Source organism: Coturnix japonica, chromosome 18 (assembly GCF_001577835.2).
Source record: "Coturnix japonica isolate 7356 chromosome 18, Coturnix japonica 2.1, whole genome shotgun sequence".
NCBI lineage: Eukaryota > Metazoa > Chordata > Aves > Galliformes > Phasianidae > Coturnix > Coturnix japonica.
This window is the reverse complement of record NC_029533.1, coordinates 312,775-330,567: the sequence shown is the minus strand read 5'-3', so window position 1 is coordinate 330,567 and position 17,793 is coordinate 312,775. Positions and strand designations below refer to the sequence as shown.

Sequence of the window (17,793 nt, the reverse complement as noted above, 5' to 3'; positions counted from 1 at the left end):
TTGGCCATACACTGATCTCCTCAAACATCACTCCTGTGACTTCTGTTCCTATTCAGATGCTTCCTCCTGTGTTGGGATTCGCTTTCTCTAGCAATGACCCTGTATGTCACTGTAAGCCCTTGTGCTTTTCCACATTGCAGGCTCAGAGCATGTGTAGAAGGCAGCAGTCTGCATTTTCATCTCTTTGTCATGTTTATTTACAATGTGCTGGCTCTTTCACTTCACTTTCTTTGCTCAAGTTATCATCTGGTTGATTACAACATACATGCAGTCCCTTTCATCTCCTTTAGTATGTACTCCTATACACTCCCTCCCCTCTTCTCACACACTCTTGTCAAATTATTTATAGGAGATAGATTCGCAGACCTGTTATGTCTAATTATATCCATTCACTTCTAATGAATGGGAATTCTGCTAGGAGTTAAGACTGCCAAAAATGTTTTGACCTAAGAAACAGGAGGTGGCTGCTATATATGCAAATCAGACCCTATAAAAGTACCTTAGGGTCAGTGTGACTTGTCCTTCTTCAGAAATCTCTAAGGTAAGAGGGTTGGGACTTTTGACTGGGGAGGTGGGGTGTGAAGGGAAAGTGGCCCTGCATTCCACAAGCAACAGGGCATTCCTGCAAACGCTTATATTCATTCCGTGAGAGACTGCCAGTGTCAGCTGGGATTTTCAATCTGCTTTCAAGGCATCTGTACGTTTTCCATTTATAAATTTTCTCTGGAATTCTGTACAGCAGTAAGAAGGAAATTACTAATTGTTTTACTATACTGACCAACTTCCAGTCTGCAAGCCATTCATCTGGTCTCACAAAAGGTAAGATACTGATTTATTTGCTCTTTTGGGATCAAGAGATGATGCTCTAAGACAGAGCTTCTATGTAGTTTTGCTGGCAATTCCTGTATCCCATCTATGTCCATTGTAGAAATACAGTATGATACCTGGGCTGGATTGTCTGCAACAGACAGAATTCACAAAGATAGTAGTTTGAAAGGTGTTTTATTGCCTACATTCTCCCCAGGATTCTTCAGGGAGTAGTTTTCTATATGTACAGACACTTAGTCCTAAGCTTATGAATAATGTTCCTAAGAAGAAAAAAGGAATCAGGTAGCAGTTTTTAATTACTTATCTATAAATTAAATATGCTTTTGAAGCCAACAATCATCGTTTTCTTTGTCTACCTCAGACACGAAGGTTTACTGGTACTGGCCTGGAAACAGTGGGAAAATATATATGTTTATTTGAATAATATTAAATACAATCTTAAAGCAACTGCTGAAAGGTTGAATTCATTTTACAAACTTATATAAACATTTTGTGAAAAGGTCTCACTTATTTAATATTAACTCACCAAAGCTGAAAACGTAGTTAGAACAGTCATGCTTATGCTTTCATTAGGAATACTTTTTCAAATTCTAAATAGGAGATGGTCAATCTAGATGAAATTAAGATAAAATGAAGGATTAATTAGAAACAATGTTCATTTTGGAAGAATATACCTTCCTTAACTGGCTTCACAATGCATGGAATTTTTCCATCAAGATAACTGTTCGGCATTAATGCATGGTGCTACTCCAAAGTGGTGAATGAATGTAAGATTACTCAGTTTCTGTTGTGGAACTGAGAAACAGATCAACAAAGAGAACATCAACATTGTTAGCAGATAGATCTGTGAAATAATTGAAAGATTTAACAACTTGGGCTATTTTATCCCAAGGAAAAGTCTTTAATGAGAGGTACTAACAATACTAGCTGTCTTCATTTCTAGTCTTCTCTTCCTGTTCTTTATTTTAGATGTTTAGTCTGAAAGATACTAAACAGAAAAGACACAATAGGGCTTTCACAGTTCCAAAATGTGGAACATTTGGAGCAGAACCATGGAAACATCTAAAAATGCAGTAATATAGTTAGCCTAGTGTTCTTACTTTCTTAAAAATAATTAAAAAATAAAATAAAATTTAAAAATTGTGGAACACAGCTCCACATTACCAGAAGAAAAATGAAAGAAAGCATCAGTTATCAGTTAAAGTAGGTGATACATATGCTGACGTGATACATTTAATATTTCATCAGCAATATGAACAGAGGAATTGAGTGCACCCTCAGCAAGTTTGCAGGTGACACAAAGCTGTGTAATGCAGTTTACATGCTAGAAGGAAGGGAAGTCATGCAGAGGGATGCTGACAAACTTGAGAGGTTCATCCAGGTAAACGTCATGCAATTCAGCAAGACCAAGTGCAAACTCTTATGCCTGTAGAGGGGCAATCCCCGGTATAAGTAAGGCTGGGTGATGAGAGGGCAAGAGCAGTCCTACAGATGAGGACTTGGGGATACTGGTGGATGAAAAAGTGCACTGAGTTGTCAATGTGTACTTGCAGCAGAGAAGGCCAACCACATCCTGTTCTACATTTAAAAGTGTAGCCAGCAGCTCCAGGGAGATGATTATCCCTCTAGACTCTACTTTCACTAGACCCCACTTATAGTACTGAATTCAAATCTGGGAAACAGTGTTAGAAAGAAATGGACCCGTTAGAATAGATCCAGAGGAGGTCATGAGTATGATCAGAAGGCTAGAATATGTGTCCCATGAACATAGTCAGAACAAGCTGGGTTTATTTAGCCCAGAAAAGAGAATGCTAATGTGAGAGTCCTTATTTTGGCCTACAACTACTTAATGGGAGCCTACATGAAGCTGGGAAGGGTCTCTTAATTAGGAAATGTAGTTACAGCACAAAGGATAAAGGTATTAAATTGCAAGAGGACAGAGTTTGATTAAGCAGTAGGAAGAAATTATCTACTTGGATAGTGATGAAGCATCCCTGGAAGTGCACAGGGCATCGCTGGAAAGGGCTGTGAGCAGCCTGGACTAGTGGAATGCATCCCTGCTCATGCTGAAGGGAGTAAAAACTAGCTGGTATTTAAGGTCTCTTCTGACACAAACCATTGTATGATTCTGTGATGCGGTAGCAAAGCACCATAAAAATCCAATGCAATGTGCCAGGATTTCTTTTGTTGTGCACTACTGTAATGTATTTTATACCCATACAGATAATTGCAGCATTACTCCCAGTAAACAGCAACCATGGCTACAGATGCTGATATGGCCATATTTGGGGAGGCAGCCCCTTATCTCCGAAAGTCAGAAAAGGAGAGGATTGAGGCCCAGAACAAGCCTTTTGATGCCAAGTCATCTGTCTTTGTGGTACATCCCAAAGAATCCTATGTGAAAAGCACAATACAGAGTAAAGAATCAGGGAAGGTCACAGTCAAGACTGAAGGTGGAGAAGTGAGTAAAAGGCAAGATTTACAGCATGAAATTAATTCCCAACAGTGGTCTTTGAGCTGACATGCAGGGATATGTCTTTTCTTTGGCAGACAATGACTGTGAAGGAAGATCAAATCTTCTCCATGAACCCTCCCAAGTACGATAAAATTGAGGACATGGCCATGATGACCCACCTCCATGAACCCGCTGTGCTGTACAACCTCAAAGAGCGTTATGCAGCCTGGATGATCTATGTAAGTACCAGCAGCATTTCCTTGGGTAGCGTAGCTGGGGAGGACTGCTGTGCCAGGCTGAGTGTAATGCAACAACGTGCTGTGTCCCTTCCTCGCAGACCTACTCGGGCCTCTTCTGTGTCACTGTCAACCCCTACAAGTGGCTTCCGGTGTACAACCCGGAGGTGGTGTTGGCCTACCGAGGCAAAAAGCGCCAGGAGGCTCCTCCACACATCTTCTCCATCTCTGACAATGCCTATCAGTTCATGCTGACTGGTGAGTGCCTGATCTCCTTCAAGGCAACCTGAACTGAAGAGCCCCATTGCTCTTTTTGGACTATGTGATAAACCAGCACCAAACACCACAGAGCTGTATGATAGCAACTGAAGGAGGAATTAAAGTTAAGGCAAACTGTACCAGATACACACGTAGATTCAGCACTGTGTTCAATTTACACTGTATTGTACTGAGTTCTCCACTTGCCTAGTGTAGAAGTAAAGCTGAATGCAAAGTTTGTTACTATTTTACAACGATGGAAAAGAAAGCGTTATTGTTCTAGACAGTCCTTTACTTTGAACACAGGTAGGCATTTTGGCTAGATTCCTAGAATCTAAAACTGTGTGAAGGGCAAGGACATACACAGTTTGTGTGAGGACAGATTGTGCTGCTACTGTGGGATATGAAAGCAAATCCATTTCTTTTCCCTGGGAATTAGTGCTTCTGAAGAAGCTCCAACTTACAGCTTTACTTTTAAGTCAGCTCAGTGCTACTCAGGACAGTGGTTAAACTTTCCTCTTGCATCTTTCACAGACCGCGAGAATCAGTCGATCCTGATCACGTAAGTACACTCCCTGCTCGGGTCCCTGCGCAGATGCCCTGTGCCAGGGGACCTTGTCTCTGATCTCACGCTCTCTGCTTCTCTGGTTTGACAGTGGAGAATCTGGTGCAGGGAAGACTGTGAACACGAAACGTGTCATCCAGTACTTTGCAACAATTGCAGCTAGTGGAGATAAGAAGAAGGAGGAGCAGCCAGCAGGCAAAATGCAGGTGAGCTGCTAAAAGTAGGACCCTGCAAATGCCAGACTGTTTTCTGAGCTGCAGCATAACAAGAAGATTTCTGTTCCAGGGGACACTTGAGGATCAAATCATCAGTGCCAACCCTCTGTTGGAGGCTTTTGGAAATGCCAAGACTGTGAGGAATGACAACTCCTCACGCTTTGTAAGTTGTTGCTTGGCCTAAGAAGAAATGACTCTCTTCCTCATCAACACAACAAATGAACTATCTTCACAGTCAGAGGTGGGAATCTAGGGGGATCTAGGTCATATTTTTTTATTCTTTCAGGGTAAATTCATCAGAATCCACTTTGGTGCCACAGGCAAACTGGCTTCTGCTGACATTGAAACATGTAAGCAACCCTCCAGGCCTGATTGGTCACATTCTTTCTGGCCATCCTAGTTTTTTTGTGCTAACTTTCCCCTCCCGTCCTTGCCAGATTTGCTGGAGAAGTCCAGGGTCACTTTCCAGCTTAAGGCGGAAAGAAGCTACCACATCTTTTATCAGATCATGTCCAACAAGAAGCCAGAGCTAATAGGTAGGAACTTCTCCAAACACAGTGCACTGAACAATCTTTTTCATCCCTTTCCATGCCAATTCTGTTTGATTTGTATATGTTTTGTCCTCCTTCTCAGAGATGCTGCTGATCACTACCAACCCATATGACTACCAGTATGTGAGTCAAGGCGAAATCACAGTGCCCAGCATTAATGACCAGGAGGAGCTGATGGCCACTGACGTAAGAAATGCACTGAAGTTTTCTTGGGTGGACTCTGACCTAGGAGCAGGCATGGTACTCACGTTTAAGTGTTCCTCTCTTCTTCCTTTGTTAGAGTGCCATTGACATCCTGGGCTTCACTCCTGATGAAAAAACAGCCATTTACAAGCTGACAGGGGCTGTCATGCACTATGGCAACCTGAAGTTTAAGCAGAAGCAACGTGAAGAGCAGGCAGAGCCAGATGGCACAGAAGGTATTAGCATAATGCATACTGAAACACTGGCTAATACAGGCAGTAATTCCTATTCAGAGTCATTGACTCTGCCTATGGTTTTCCCCTGATGCTCCTACTGCAGTGCATAAGGGTGTTCTAAATAGAGGTCTTCCCTGGAAGAACATAACCCAGTGGGAGATGCGGACTGCTTTGAACTATTCAGATATAAATGACAGGGAATCCATATCCATGCTTCTATTGGCTGACATAGTACTAGCCAGGCAGAAGAAAGACAAGGCTTACTGCTTTTCTGACTGGCAGCTTTCTGCATCTGACACATAACTAAGAACCACTTTGCTCATGTACCCAGGCACCTACGATCATTTGTCATCAGTGGTAGTCACCTCCTGAAGATGGTGTTTCCATGTAAAAATAAGCCAAAATCCTGACTATGCTCTGCCCTAAAGCCTGTGTTATGAAGGCAGCTCTCAGTGCCTGAAGTGAGAGCACTATGCTGTTTTAATTTACAGAGGAGGTTAAAAAGGAGCATCATTTAATACTGTAGACGTGGCTTTTACATTTTCTGTTGAGTTTAAGCATTTTTCCCAGACTTCTGTTTGAAAAACAGACAGCTAACATTCTTCTATTGTCTTTCCTTTCCCTAGAATTGTTCAGGTTTTTATTCCTTTACAAGTTTTTGGGGAAAAAAATGGAGTTATTTCCACATATAAATATATCATTTTATAATCTTAAGCACCAGAATTAGCTAAAAGTATAATTCCTATGGTTGTAAAGATTACTAAGGGGCTATTTATTTATTTAAAAATACTCTGTAATATTATGTTGGAAAAAAGAAAGAAACAAACAAGCACAATAAACCTCCCAAGATTCACCTTTGCTATCTTTCTAGAGATAAGTGCAGTTAAAATGCATAAGCATCAATAACACCTACAAGAGAAACTACTCAAAATTAGGATTTGTATATTTGTAGATCAGTCCAAAAGTAACGCTTTCTTTTTATTCCTGTGGAAATTACAGCAAAGAGCACAATAACATTATTTGATATAGGAAATTGTCAGCTACACAATCACCACCATTAACTATGCAGTTTTGCAGCAATGAACATAAGCCTGCATGCTGTTCTCATAAAAGTCTGCACAAGTAGTAGTGACCTACTCTTTTACAGCTGGTGAACTGATGAAACACACGATCAGTCATTGATGAAACACACCATCTGCCCCCTTGTGAATGAGTGATCAGTGGTTGTAATTTTTTCTGCATGGAGGAATTCAATTACACACCTATGCTTCATATGCATTTTCATGTCAGGTGCCCTTTTGACAGACCTACCCTTTCTCTTCTCTTGCTTACCCTTTCCCTCTCTATTTCTCATAGTTTATTAAACTTAATTGTCCTGTGTATAGCTCCAATGTTTGTGAAACTTATCCTTAGGGAAAATTAGTCCATTAGATACCATATTTGAACTTGTGGCATAATGCTTCACTAGTCTTTCTCTCTAATGCCAATAGAATTTCATTAACTCCAATAAGTACAGCGTATTTTGTTACCAATCTGTTTCTTTTTCTATTTCTTCAGAAACTGTAACTTGGCATAAGACTAAGGAAACGGCCTTTTGCTTGTCTAGCCACCATAAAATTTGCTTGGACATTGTAAATTCATTTGGAAGAATTTTTACATCTAAAAATCTCAACTGGAAAAAAATATTTTTTAAAAACCACAATCAAACAGTAAATCAAGAGAGGGTATAACTCCTGTGATTATGTGACTCTGAATATGTGTGATTTATGCAGAAACCATTCAGAATTACTAGAATATACATCTACTGGGGATCTTGTTTATTTGTTTAGTTGCAGACAAAGCTGCCTACCTGATGGGTCTGAACTCAGCAGACCTGCTCAAGGCCCTTTGCTATCCCCGTGTCAAAGTTGGGAATGAGTATGTGACCAAGGGTCAAACTGTGCAGCAGGTAAGAAACAAGTGATGACAGAAAACACATGGCATGAATTAAAACCATTGGACTTCTGCCTTTATCATGGATGGTAACTTTATATTCTATGTTTGTTTAGGTATACAATTCAGTAGGTGCCCTAGCAAAATCTGTCTTTGAGAAGATGTTCTTGTGGATGGTTGTTCGCATCAACCAGCAGCTGGATACCAAGCAGCCACGTCAGTACTTCATTGGTGTCCTGGACATTGCTGGCTTTGAGATCTTTGATGTAAGAGGACAGTCTGACAAATGTAATGGAAGGGACATTATGAAGCTGGAATAGTTCTTTTTTATTTTTCATTATGCAGTACTTAACTCACAAAGTACTTAACTTACAAAGGCTGTAGGTTTGTTTCATGCAGCAATTAAAGTAGTACTTAGAAGTGGAATCAGAATGTTTAATAAGTGATGGCTAAAATAGATTATGAGGAAATTGAAACTAATATTCTTGAAGATTTTGATAATGCAGAAGCCAGATTTCCTCTGAATTCTTGGAAGTAGACCATCAGTACTGCCAAATCCATGAAGGCAAAGAACTGTGATACCTAGCATTTTGGTGTGAGCTCTGAATGTTTTCCAGAGTTCATACACATGTTCATGAGGGGCTAGGGCTTGAAAGTGTAAATGTATTAAAGGATGGAATACTCCAGTCACCAGTCCAGGTTCATATTCATGGAGCGCCAAGAGGATTTTCAGAGGGTTGGAGCAACTCTCTTATGAAGAAAAAGTGAGGGAGCTGAGCTTGTTCAGCCTGGAAAGGATAAAGCTCTGAAGGGAACACATGGCAATCTTCCAGTACTTAAATGAGGCTTACAAAAAAAGATGGAGAGTGACTTCTAAAAAGTCACGTAGACTGGACACGTAAACAGGCATGTACAGACAGGACAAAGGGTCTGGTTTTTCAACTAAAAGAGTGGGAGGAAATTCTTTACTCTCAGGGTGGTGAGACAATGGAACAAATTGCCCAGAGATGCTGTTGATGCTCCATACCTGGAGCATGGTCAAGTTGGATGGGGCCCTGCACAGCCTAGTCTCATGGGTGGCAAACCTGCCCACAGCAGTGGGGTTGCAACTGGATGATCTTTAAGATTTCTTCCAACCCAAGCCATTCCATAATTCGGTTAGACCTTAATGGGTTGAAAATGAGACATACTAGAAAATCTCACGTGTTCATGGAACTGAACTTTACAAGTAAGTAAATTTCCTTGCATTCTGCAGTTCAACAGCCTGGAGCAGCTGTGCATCAACTTCACCAATGAGAAACTGCAACAGTTCTTCAACCATCACATGTTTGTGCTGGAGCAAGAAGAGTACAAGAAGGAAGGCATTGAATGGGAGTTCATTGACTTTGGGATGGACCTGGCTGCCTGCATTGAGCTCATTGAAAAGGTATTTGGGCCTCCTGCAGTTTTTCATATGTAAAAGGAATTTTTCTATGCTAAAATTTAGACTAATATGTGGTACTCACACTTAATGCAAGAAATACGTTTGGTTTTTGTTGTTGTTGCTGTTGTTTGTTTTTTTTCTGATCAGTGAGCTCTGTATATTTGTCTTCATGTGTCTTATTGTGAGGTGGTAAATTGTACCTTATATCACTACCTGAGGAATTTTGTCAAGTAGTAGATATTCACGGGTGGGCAAAATTTTCAGTCCTACTCACAGTTCTAAGTGAATTCATAGTGAAATGCTTGTGTTCTTTTATGTATGCTGAGTGAGTAAATACACTGAGCAGCTTCTACTTTAATGTTGAAGAAATTTTCTATCTCGTTTAAAAAAAAAGAAAGAAAGAAAAAAAGCATTTACATAGTGTAAGCTATTCGTTACACCTAAATGCTGATCATTTCATTGATTTTACTTTTCATCTTCAACTAACATGCACAATGTGGATGTTTACATGCTAGATCTATACTACATTATGACCTTGAAACATCTGGATGGACTTGTTTTCATATAAATGATGAAACAATATGTCATTTCTCGGGGGGAAAAAAAAAGAGATGACACATTTGTATCATCACTATCTTCCATTCCTTTTTCTTATATTATCTCTCCCATGTCCTGACTTTCTTTATCTATTTGTGTTTTCCTCCAGCCCATGGGCATCTTCTCCATCCTGGAAGAGGAGTGCATGTTCCCCAAGGCAACTGACACCTCTTTCAAGAACAAGCTCTATGACCAGCATCTGGGCAAGTCCAACAACTTCCAGAAGCCTAAACCTGGCAAAGGCAAGGCTGAGGCTCACTTCTCCCTGGTACACTACGCTGGCACAGTGGACTACAACATCTCTGGCTGGCTTGAGAAGAACAAGGACCCCCTGAATGAAACTGTTGTGGGGCTGTACCAGAAATCATCCCTGAAGACACTGGCCTTACTGTTTGCCTCTGTTGGTGGAGCAGAAGCAGGTAGTTTATTTCAAATAAATTCTACAATAATAAATATATAAATATTTGCAATAATATTTTGCATCGTTTTTCAGTAATATTTACATTTTATAAATGTAACACTTCCACGTTTCATAATTAAATTTAGCAAGTATTACTTTGATCACTAGTGTTTAAATTTATGGAAAACAATGCTTGTATATATAAAAGGTTTCTTAAAATAATGGAAAGATTGTGAGTCCAAGTCCAAAATCTTCTCTGTTTTTTGGGATTCAGTCACTCAGACTAATAAAGAATATTGCTTTTTCCTAGAAACTTTAATATGTATTTTGATTTTATGATCAGACAGCTACACTAAAGAATGTACAAATAATTGCTGACATGCTGGATAATTACTATAGTAAGAAGCATTCCCAAATACTTCAGAAAGTAATATCAAACTCAAAACAATAGTGCTACATTTGTGTGTAATTTTAGGTGTAATGATACTTAAAGACTAGTAAGTTGTTGCATTTGCTGTGTTCATTCATGAGTTAATTCCTTAATTATGCTGCTATACAAGATATTGCATTTATTTCCTGTTTCCATTTTCTTAAGTTGTGTTAAGGAAAGTCATTAGATTTTCTTCTGCTATTATCTGAAAAACACTATATTGTAACTATAAACACTGTCTGCATTTGTTATTTTTTCTCATACCACTACAGTTTCTATTTCTTAACCTAAGAATACGTATTTTTTATAATTCTAACCACAGGTTTTTGTTATTAATTTATTTTAAAAGTAATTATATTATTTTTCAGAGAGCGGTGGTGGTGGCAAGAAAGGTGGCAAGAAGAAGGGGTCTTCTTTCCAGACTGTCTCAGCTCTTTTCCGGGTACTGTAGAATATGCATTATAAACTTTGCTAAACTGTGAAAAAAATACAGAAAAATCGGTACAGGAAAAGAAGCTTTAGATTAATCTAATATATAAAATCTTTATGTTCGGAAAGAGTAAAGGCCTATGTTCCATAACAAAGGGTTCTCATCAAATCACTGGAAGAATTACAACAGAACTGCTGGAAAATAGTTTTATGATCATGATCTTAATATAGCAGTTTTACTCTATATAATAATGAGATTGTGTAAATAATGTTTTTAAATATAATCTTTGCTCTTGTTCTTAAGGAAAATTTAAACAAACTGATGAGCAATCTGCGAAGCACACATCCCCATTTTGTGCGATGTCTCATTCCCAATGAAACAAAAACACCTGGTAAGTAGTTCAGATTCAATCACATGAGAAATTTTTTCTTCTCTGTGCTGTACAATGAAGTACCAATTCATAATGTCATTTGTTAGGTGCCATGGAGCATGAACTGGTGCTGCACCAGCTGCGCTGTAACGGAGTGCTGGAAGGGATCAGGATTTGCAGAAAAGGATTCCCCAGCAGAATACTTTATGCAGACTTTAAACAGAGGTCAGACTTCATTCAATTCACTGTTTGTCACATCCTTACTGAATAATTTATATTCCCTAAGTGTTTTAAATGCTGTGGATGTTATGGAAGTTTTATAGTTCCTATCTTCAGTCAAACTGAAGTCAGTTGTCCAAATTAGTATCTAGTTTATTTCTGAAACTGACTATAAGAGCCACCTCTAAAGGGCAATTTGGAGTCTTTTATTCATTCTTTAGTATGTGATAAAGCATCCAGAAAGTTGACTAGCTTGGACTTAGTTAAATTTAGGTAGAAAAGAAGAATGACTTGTAGGCATCAGGATATGAATGTGAATAAAGCAGCTACAAAATATGCTAGACTAAATTTTTGGAAAACTAAATATAATTAGGTATTTCTTCTTTGTGAAATGTGCTGAAAAGCACACTAAGATCATGTACTACAACTATTTTGGATGAGGAATTGTTTCTCATCCCCACATTTTGCTCTTGCACATAGAGTTCTTTGAAGATAAAGCATTAAATATGCCTTATAAGGCATGGGAAATGTGTCAGCAGTTACTTTTGAAAAGCAATATTAATTCTGTACCAAGGATTTCTGAACTAAGGAAAGTGACTTTTTATTCTAAAAACACATTTACCCATGAAAATGACATTTCTAAGAAACAGAGTGGAGTTCAAATTTACTTCCACTCATGACTTCTCTTACAGAAAAACTTAATGGAATCAGTTGATACAGGTTTGACAAGAATCTGTTCTTCATATTCTACTTCCTCCCACAGATACAAAGTGCTTAATGCCAGTGCCATCCCTGAGGGACAGTTCATTGATAGCAAGAAAGCTTCTGAGAAGCTTCTTGGGTCGATCGATGTGGACCACACCCAGTACAAATTTGGTCACACCAAGGTACAAATACTGCTTGACTGAAGTGCTATGTACCTGTACTTTGCAGTACCTGAAAATTATGTGCCGTTCCCTTACTCAAGGTGTTCTTCAAAGCTGGGCTGCTGGGACTCCTGGAGGAGATGAGAGATGAGAAGCTGGCACAGCTCATCACTCGCACACAGGCCAGGTGCAGGGGCTTCTTGATGAGAGTGGAGTTCAAGAAAATGATGGAAAGAAGGTAGATATATACAGTTATTTGGCCTGCTTGGCCAATCCTCATCACACACCAATGACCTAAACACAACTGAAAATGAGCTCCATCTCAATGAATCTCATATTTTTCTCATTAGTTCAGTTTATTTAGTTCAGTTATGGATTTGTTTAGAAGCGTACAGTGACAGTAGATGAAGTATAAAACATGGTTTCATTAAAAATCCAGTATAAAGCCTGGTTTTTGGAAGAAAAAAAATATTTTACTTATATCACCCTCTGTAGTAATTTTTACTGAATTCTTTAAATATACAGAATTCAGGTATACAAACTGTAAATAAATATGATAATTACAAATATAAATTATTAATAGATTATTCATAATTATTTTAGGTTACCATTATAATCAAAGAAGAGAAACACATACCTCTAGCACAAATGGAACATTCTCTTCCCTTGAATAACTTTCATGACATGAACAGTGACCCATCCTGGACGTGCGCCTTTTCTTGGCCATAAAAAATGGCTCAAACATCTGAACTTCCAATCTGTTCATACAAATTGGCCATGTCTACATCACAGTAGGACATTTGCTTCACATACTCATAAAATATGTATAAAATATATATGTATGTGTATCTATAATCCATTACATAGTGAACTATATGAAGTATTCTATGTAGAACAGTCAGTACACAATATATATATCTTGTAGTATAGACAGTTAATTATGTATTACACATTAAAAATGTATAAGGTAGTACATATTTCAATACCTTTTAGGGAATCCATCTTCTGTATCCAGTACAATGTTCGTGCCTTCATGAATGTCAAGCACTGGCCATGGATGAAGTTGTTCTTCAAGATCAAGCCTCTGCTGAAGAGTGCAGAGTCTGAGAAAGAAATGGCAAATATGAAGGAAGAATTTGAGAAGACCAAGGAAGAGCTTGCAAAGTCTGAGGCAAAGAGGAAGGAGCTGGAGGAGAAAATGGTGTCCCTGCTGCAGGAGAAAAATGATCTGCAGCTTCCATGAAAGCGTGATATTCAAGCTTTGGATCTCATAATGCCCTATGTGAAATTATCACAGTTGTCTAAGTAACAGACACATTATTCCAAACCAGTATTAATTTAAACAGCATACAAATAATTATTTAAATAGGAAGAATATTAAAATATTAATTATTAAAATAGCAACAGAAAAAATCACATTACAAAGTTATGACAAAATACATAAATATTAACAAAATTTGCAATTATGTCATTTAGTTCCTTTCACTTTTAAATTACAAGGGAATTAATCAATTTACCAAGTAAACTCTACAATTTACAGTATATTTTAAATCATAGACAACAACTTACAGCAGCAATTATTATGGCTGTAAATAGTCTCATTTACTACATAGTTCTGATTTGTTCTAAACTGATTAATGAAGGTGGTTTGGATGTCCAATTAATATCTTGACTTCAGAAATTAAAAAGGAATTCAATTGGAGTAAGAGTGAATAAGAGTGAGAGGCATTTCTCTAGACGTTCTGGTCCCTGCCTCCTCAGAAAAAGCACTGATGAAAATGGAGTCCTGTCCTTCCCAGGAAATAGCAGCAATGATCCTTTCAGAACTGTCTTTACTGGCAGAGGATTAGGAATAGGTTTCAACTGACCCTAACAATTCTCAACATCTGTAACTGTAGTCTGGTATTTAAAATATACATATTCCTTTACCTTCTGTGCTTGAGGCATTCCAAAACAAATAAATATTCTTATGATAATAAGGTCTAAATAGAAATATCATCATACAGCTGCACTGAAAATATTTCCTTGCTAGTTAAAGAATAGAAAAATAATGACTTACAAACAGCATTTTGAAAAATATTTTATTCAAATCATGTGCAGGAAGCAGATGGTTTGGCTGATGCTGAGGAAAGATGTGACCAGCTCATCAAAACCAAAATCCAGCTAGAAGCCAAAATTAAGGAGCTTACAGAGAGAGCAGAAGATGAGGAAGAGATGAATGCTGAGCGACAGGCCAGAAGAGGAAACTGAAGATGAATGCTCAGAGCTGAAGAAAAGATATAGATGACCTGGAGTTAACATTCGGCCAAGGTTGAGAAGGAAAAGGCATGCCATGAAACAAGTGAGCAAAAGATGTCACTCATGCTCCAGAAAAGAGCTCTGTGCTGTTATGTTGAGTTTTATGCCTATTTACCTTTAAGTGCACTTGCTTCTTTCTTTTTCAAAGGTGAAAAACCTCACAGAGGAAATGGCAGCCTTGGACGAGAACATTGCCAAAGCTGACAAAAGAGAAGAAAGCCCTCCAAGAGGCCCATCAGCAGACACTGATGACCTGCAAGGCTGAACGAGACAAAGTCAATACTCTGACCAAAGCTAAAACCAAGCTGGAGCAGCAAGTGAGGATGTTAAGAACAAAAGCATTATGGCTATCATAGGACATTGTAGAGATAAACATGGCGTCAGAGCGCTGTGAGTGATCATCACGTTTAGCTGGAAGATCCCTGGAGCAAGAGAAAGCTGCGCATGGACCTCGAGAGAGCTAAGAGGAAACTGAAGAGACCTGAAAATGACCCAGGAATCCACAATGGACTTGGAAAATGATAAGCAGCAGCTGGATGAGAAACTGAAGAAGTAAGTGTGGTTGTAGGACACCTGAGGGCTGAGCAGGTACACTTAGCAGTTTTCTTCAGGCACTAATGTGGTTTGCTTTGTGCAAAGGAAAGACTTTGAAATCAGTCAGATCCAGAGCAAAATTGAGGATGAGCAAGCCTGGGCATGCAGTTACAGAAGAAGATCAAGGACTGCAGGCAAGTCTCTGTCCTTCCTTTGCCATTCAGAAAGGCACATTTGAGGAAGACCATGGGTTGAAAGTCTCTGAGTTCTCCAGCCCGCATTGAGGAACTGGAGGAAGAAATTGAAGCAGAGCGAACTTCTCGGGCAAAAGCAGAGAACACCGGGCTGACCTCTCCAGGGAGCTGGAGGAGATCAGTGAGCGCCTGGAGGATAGCAGAGGGCTACGGCAGCTCAGATCGATATGGAACAAAAGCTTGAGGCAGAATTTCGAAGATGCGCCGTGACTTCGAAGAGCCACACTGCAGCACGAAGCACACGCTCGCCCTGCGGAAGAAGCAGCGCACAAGCACAGCGGAGCTTGGGACAGATCGACAACCTGCAACGAGTCAAGCAAGAGGGAGAAGGAAAGAAGAGCTGAAGATGGAGATTGATGACTTGGCCAGCAACATGGAGTCTGTCTCCAAAGCCAAGGTATGGAAATACATCTCTGCATTAATTCAAACTTATAAGCAAGTATTCATATTTTAAAGTGTATTATAGTCATATTTTACAATAAGTAGTTGTCTGTTACATCTTGAATTTTTGTTTATGCATTTCAGAATTAGATTCACTGTATCTTTTGCTGAAAGCTGAAAATTTTTAGCTGATGCACCTAATATAAGGATCTATAGAGAACTCAGAAATTGCTTCAGTCATAAATTTCTTTTTTCCCTATTACTTTATTCCTCCTCCCTTAAATGCATCAATTACATAATAAGTAAATGCAAAGCAGAAGTTCAAAATAATGGCACAATGTACCATCATCCTTTTTATGTATATAAAAAACTGGCTGTACTTTAATTGTACAAATATTGGAATAAAGGTTGCAGAAATATAGAAAGATATATCAGTTACTTGACATATACTGACTTAGCATACTCTAAATCATTAGCTTCATATTTTGCTATTCATGTGGTTTCAGATGTAATTATTTTAAATGACCAATCATCCCTCATTTTGTTCTTCATGCAAATAGGCAAATTTAGAGAAGATGTGTCGTTCCCTAGAAGATCAACTCAGTGAAATTAAGACCAAGGAAGAGGAGCAACAGCGCACCATCAATGACATCAGTGCACAGAAAGCTCGTCTACAAACAGAGTCCGGTAAGACATCTGTGTTTTTTAAGACATCACAGCAAATAGCCAGGAGCTTAGAAATAAGGGGTCAAAAAGGGGTCAGAGAAACTCCTTGATAGGGTCTTGATAGAAACCATAACATGAATTTAAACATGAACATTCCAGAACATCAGCATAGCATATTATATGCATGATAGAGCATAAGCATGATAGAACACAATGTGTTCTTGTGGCAAAGAATGTCAACAGAAACTGAGCTGCATTAGGAGTGTTGGTAGTATGTGAATGGAGCAGGTGGCTCTTCCCTGTATGCAGCAGTGCTAAGGTTGCACCTTGGAGTGCTGTGTCCAGTATTACAGTTGCCAGTGTCAGAGTCGGAGATATTCGGGAGCAAGTCTAGCACAGGACCAACAAAATGATTAAGGCACTGTAGTTTGAAGGTAAAATTAATCTGTCTACTAAAGAAGTCTTCATTGCTCTGCTTGTCAGGAAAAATTCAGGAGATGTCAGGAATATGCGCCTCTACACTACTAATGTGCTATTTAGTACTCATGCTGTAAGCTTGAAGTGACCACTACACTTATTTCAAATATAAAGGAAAAATAAATAAAAAACAAGGAAGAGTGATTAATTTCATGCCCTGACTCTAAGATGAATAGTTTACTCAGAGATATGGATGAAGATAAGTGGTTAATATTCAATGAAAGGAATGAAATGTTATTTACCAAGACAATTTTCGTGTGTATTTGATTATCAAGGATAAAAATTTTTAAAATTCATATAAAATTGTTATTACTTGACTGCAAACTCTCTTAGGTGAATATTCACGCCAGGTGGAGGAGAAAGATGCTCTGATTTCTCAGCTGTCTCGAGGCAAGCAGGCGTTCACCCAACAGATTGAGGAACTCAGCCCAAGAAGACATTTAGAGGAGGAGATAAAAGTAAGGAGGTTTTCCAAAATTCTCTCTTATCCAGTGGATTTTCCTGACAAGGAGGTTTTTCAGACACATATAAAAATTACAGAAATATCATGTTGAGTAGGAAAAAGAAACTAAGAGATATTATAATTCGGTGTGAGTTATGTTATCTTCAGAACACCTGTCACCTATTCTTGAAGATTGCAAAATCCAGCTTCATTTCCTTCCTTAGTCTATACATTGCCATTAGTTCTCATGGAAGAATTATCCATAGTCCAATAACTTTTTACTCAGGACATTTCCCAAGAGATTTCTATTTCTTGTCCTACTACATTTCCACAGGCCAAGAACGCCCTGGCCATGCCTTTGCAGTCCTGCTCGCCATGACTGTACTTTGCTCCGGAACAATATGAAGATGGAAGCATGGAGCCAGGGGGAGCTGCAGCGTGCCTGTCCCAAGGCCAACAGCAGGTGCCCATGAGAACCCAAATACCGAGACAGATGCATTGCAGCGCACAGAGGAGCTGGAGGAGGCCAACTATGTGGGGAAAGCAG

At 38.9% G+C, this 17,793-nt stretch overlaps 1 pseudogene across 1 annotated transcript in view; it reads left to right on the top strand.

Annotated features, from left to right (window-relative positions):
* The first annotated feature begins 804 nt into the window (after positions 1–804).
* LOC107322051 overlaps positions 805–17,793 on the top strand; it is a 23,438-nt pseudogene continuing 6,449 nt past the window's right edge. Inside the window, exons 1-30 of the transcript XR_004309242.1 lie at positions 805–819; positions 3,052–3,289; positions 3,379–3,522; positions 3,621–3,777; positions 4,312–4,339; positions 4,434–4,548; positions 4,628–4,720; positions 4,844–4,907; positions 4,995–5,093; positions 5,191–5,294; positions 5,389–5,527; positions 7,357–7,475; positions 7,576–7,725; positions 8,715–8,885; positions 9,589–9,898; positions 10,678–10,751; positions 11,043–11,130; positions 11,217–11,334; positions 12,092–12,215; positions 12,296–12,432; positions 13,188–13,476; positions 14,295–14,504; positions 14,537–14,548; positions 14,615–14,830; positions 14,904–15,044; positions 15,132–15,224; positions 15,285–15,677; positions 16,222–16,348; positions 17,138–17,262; positions 17,581–17,780. The product of XR_004309242.1 is annotated as a myosin-1B-like (transcript). The remainder of the gene's footprint in view (positions 820–3,051; positions 3,290–3,378; positions 3,523–3,620; positions 3,778–4,311; positions 4,340–4,433; positions 4,549–4,627; positions 4,721–4,843; positions 4,908–4,994; positions 5,094–5,190; positions 5,295–5,388; positions 5,528–7,356; positions 7,476–7,575; positions 7,726–8,714; positions 8,886–9,588; positions 9,899–10,677; positions 10,752–11,042; positions 11,131–11,216; positions 11,335–12,091; positions 12,216–12,295; positions 12,433–13,187; positions 13,477–14,294; positions 14,505–14,536; positions 14,549–14,614; positions 14,831–14,903; positions 15,045–15,131; positions 15,225–15,284; positions 15,678–16,221; positions 16,349–17,137; positions 17,263–17,580; positions 17,781–17,793) is intronic.